At 42.2% G+C, this 4358-nt stretch overlaps 1 protein-coding gene across 1 annotated transcript in view; it reads right to left on the reverse strand.

The window, feature by feature from the left end:
* Nucleotides 1-4100, reverse strand: part of LOC515578 (uncharacterized) — a 32407-nt gene extending 28307 nt beyond the window's left edge. The window contains exon 1 of the mRNA XM_005223930.5: nt 3799-4100. The gene's annotated coding sequence lies outside the window, so the exon portion shown is untranslated. The remainder of the gene's footprint in view (nt 1-3798) is intronic.
* Between the last annotated feature and the right edge of the window lie 258 nt (nt 4101-4358).

Genomic DNA, 4358 nt, shown 5'->3' on the forward strand with positions numbered 1-4358 from the left:
GCCCATACGCCACAACTAGAGTGGCCCCTGCTTGCCACAACTGAAGAAAAGCCTATGCAGCAACAAGGATCTAGCATAGCCAAATAAATAAATAAAACTGCATAACAAGGATTAAAAAGTACTACAGATGTACAATATGATTAATATAATAAACACAGCTATAAATTATATATGAAGGTTGTTAAGAGTGTAAATACTAAGAGGTCTCATCAGGGGAAAATATTTTTTCTTTCTTTTCTTTTTTATCTATATAAGATAATGGATTGTCACCAACCTTACTGTGATAATCATTTCATGATGTACACAAGTCAAATCATTATGCTGTACACTTTAAACTTATACAATGCTGTATGTCAGTTACAGCTCAATAAAACTGGAATAACAAATAAAACCAAATGATAAAATTTATTTCTATACATTGATTATGAATAACCTGAAAATATTTAAAATAACAATTCCATTTAAATAGCATCAAAAGGAATAAAATATTTAGGAACAAAATTAATAAACAGTGCAAGACATGAATAGTGGTAACTATAAAAATCATAGAAATTAAAGAAGGCCTATATAATGGAAAGATATCCCATATTCATGGATTGGAAGACTTAATACTATTAAGATGGCAATATTCCCTAAATAGGTGTACAAATTCAACAAAATTCCTATCAAAATCCCAGGAGTGTGTGTGTTTCTTTTTGTTTTTGCAGAAATTGATAAACTAATCCTAAAGATTATATGGAAATGCAAGGGACCCAGAATGGCCAAGCCAGTCTTAACAAGGAACAGAATAGAAGGACTAACACTTCCTGATTTCACAGCTTATTACAAAGCTATGCTAATCAAGACAGTCTGGTACGACATAAGGCTAGACATACACATCATTGGAATAGACTTGAGACTACAGAAATAAATCCTTATATTTAAAGTCAACTGATTTTCAACAAGAGTGTCAAGGCAACTTGATGGTGAAAAAAAAATCTTTCCAATAGATGGTTCTGTGACACCTGGATATCCACATACAAAAGAACGGAGTTGTCAATCCCAGGTTGGTGAACTAAGATCCCACAAGCCACATGGAATGGCAAAAACAAAACAAAAAATCAAAAGAGTGGATTTGGATACCTACCTAACACCATACACAAAAACTTATTCAAAATGACCACAAACCTAAAAGGAAAAGTTAAAACTGTAAAACTTATGGAGAAAGAGTAGTACATATTCCTGGTCTTGAGTTAGGCAATGGTTTCTTAGATATGACACTCAAAGCACAAGCAACAGAGTGAAAAGAAGATACATTGGACTTCTTCAAAATTTTCAAGTTTTATGCTGCAACCAATACCAATAAAAAGTGAAAATTCAATCTACAAAGTGGGAGGTAATATTTTCACATCATATATCTGATGAGAGATTTCTATCCAGAATGTACAAAGAACTCCTGTAACTCAATAGTAAAAAGACAACTAATCCATTTTTAGTGACCAAAGGATATAAACAGACATTTCTCCAAATGGCCAACAAGTATATTAAAAGATGCTCTATAGCACTAACCATCAGGGAAAGTTTTGATGTAATAAAACATCACAACTAGCAGGATATCATTCCAAAAAAACAGCTACAAAAACACACAAATAACAAGAGACAAAGACATGGAGAAATCCAATACCATCATTTGCTGTTGGAAATGTAAAATGGTATAGCTGGTCTGAAAACAGTTGGCAATTTCTCAAAACATTATATGTAATTATAATATGATTCAGCTACCCCACCTGTATATAACTAAGAAAAATGAAGACTTAAATCTATACAAAAACTTGTATATGAGTGTTCATAGCAGCATTACTCATAACAGCCAAAAAGTGTAAACAACTCTAATGTCAATTAATTGATGGATAGATAAAATGCAGTATATCTAAACAACAAACAACAAAAAGGAACTAAGTACAGTTGATCCTTCAGTGATGTCCCTCTGTGAAGTCAAAAATCTTTGCATAACTATACAGTTGGCCCCTTATATCCCTAGTTCCCCAGATTTACCCAACTGCAGGCCATGTAGTACACACAGTACATGTGTAAGTTCAAATCCGTGTTGTTCAAGGGTCAACTGTGCTGATGCCTGCTATTATGTTTATACAATGTGGGTGAACCCTGGGAACATTATGCTAAGTGAAGGAAGTCAAAAGACTACATATTTATGTTTACATTTACACAAAACATCTAGGATAGGTTGCCTGCATGCATGCTAAGTCGCTTGAGTCATGTCTGACTCTGTGCAACCCTATGTACTGCAGCCCACCAGGCTCCCCTGTCCCTGGGATTCTCCAGGCAAGAACACTGGAGTGGGTTGCCATTTCCTTCTCCAATGCATGAAAATGAAAAGTGAAAAGTGAAGTCGCTCAGTTGTGTCTGACTCTTAGCGACCCCATGGACTGCAGCCTGCCAGGCTCCTCTGTCCATGGGATTCTCCAGGCAAGAATACTGGAGTGGGTTGCCATGCCCTCCTCCAGGGGATCTTCCCCACCCAGGCATGGAACACAACTGTCTTTTGTCTTCTGCGTTGGTAGGCAGGTTCTTTACCACTAGAACCACCAGGGAAGGCCCTAGGATAGATTAAAAGTTGCCAAAAGCAAAAGGGATGAGAAGGATGTGGGACTAACTGCTGTGTCTGCTCTGCTTAGTCTCTCAGAAGTGTTCAACACTTTGAGACACCATAGACTGCAGGCCACCAGGCTCCTCTGTCCATGGGGATCCTCCAGGCAAGAATACTGGAGTGGACTGCCATGCCCGCCCATAACTGGATCACCGAGTTCCATAACTCTGTGAAAAACCATCTTATTTTAAATGGGTGCATCACTTGATGGTTGTAGTACAACATAGTGAAAGTCGCTCATTCATGTCCGACTCGGTGCGACCCATGTCGCATGGAATGCGCATGGAACGGCGCATGGAATCCTCTCGGCCATAATACTGGAGTGGGTAGCCTTTCCCTTCTCCAGGGGATCTTCCCAACCCAGGGATCCCACATTGCAGACGGATTCTTTACCAGCTGAGCCACAAATGGTATGTGAATAATATCTCAACAAAGCTTTTAAACAAAGTAAGTATCTGGAGTGGTAATGTTGCAAAATGATGTGAACATACTAAATGCCACTGAACTATATAGCTAAAATGTTAACTTTTATATTATTTAAATTTTACAATAACAATATGACCAACCTAGACAGCATATTAAAAAGCAGAGACATTACTTTGCCAACAAAGGTCCGTCTAGTCAAGGCTATGATTTTCCCAATAGTCATGTATGGATGTGAGAGTTGGGCTATAAAGAAAGCTGAGTGCAGAAGAACTGATGCTTTTGAACTGTGGTGTTGGAGAAGACTCTTGAGAGTCCCTTGGACTGCAAAGAGATCCAACCAGTCCATCCTAAAGGAGATCAGTCCTGGGTGTTCATTGGAAGGACTGATCCTGAAGCTGAAACTCCAATACTTTGGCCACCTGATGCAGAGAGCTGACTCATTTGAAAAGACCCTGATGCTGGGAAAGATTGAGGGTGGGAGGAGAAGGGGAAGACAGAGGATGAGATGGTTGGATGGCATCACCGACACAATAGTCATGGGTTTGGGTGGACTCCGGGATTTGGTGATGGACAGGGAGGCCTGGCATACTGCGGTTCATGGGGTCGCAAAGAGTCGGACACGACTGAGCAACTGAACTGAACTGAACAACAAAAAAAATGTTTAGAAAAACTAATTTCAATAAGTTATTTGGGCGCGGGGGGGGGGGGAGGGATTTGCGTCTTACGAGTACTTTTCTGTTAATGAACAGCTTTTCACAAGTAAAGCAACTGTGTTTGCGTCTGGAAAGCAGGGCCTCCAAAGTAATTAGGGGGGCTCTGTGTGGGAGTGAACGGCGACGAGCCCTTCCTCAGAGAGGTTATCCTCTTCATTCACTCCTGGGTCCCGGTCGCACCGCGGAAGCTCGGACGCCGACTCACTGGAGACACAGTAGGTCTGAAGCAGCCACCGCCTCCAAGACGCTCATAACACTAACTCCACCCACCATCAGCCTCCAGTCTCTCAGAGTGGAGTCCACGCCCCTGCCCGGCCCGGGCGCGCGCACGCACTGCCCGGCGCTCACGCTCTGCGGGCGCGCGCACGCACTCTCCGGAGCTCACGCCTTGTGGGCGCGCGGGCTCAGTGGCCGGCGCTCACACCGTCTGGGAGACCTACGCGCCCGGAAGGACCGCTGAGCGGGAGGGCCCGGTGTGGGAGAGGTGCGTGCGCGGCTGGAGACGGTGGGAAGGGGTCGGCGAGTGATGCGCGGGTGTGTGATTCCAGGGGGCCCCTCCCTTGGGATCTTGG

The sequence above is a fragment of the Bos taurus genome, chromosome 24 (assembly GCF_002263795.3).
Source record: "Bos taurus isolate L1 Dominette 01449 registration number 42190680 breed Hereford chromosome 24, ARS-UCD2.0, whole genome shotgun sequence".
NCBI lineage: Eukaryota > Metazoa > Chordata > Mammalia > Artiodactyla > Bovidae > Bos > Bos taurus.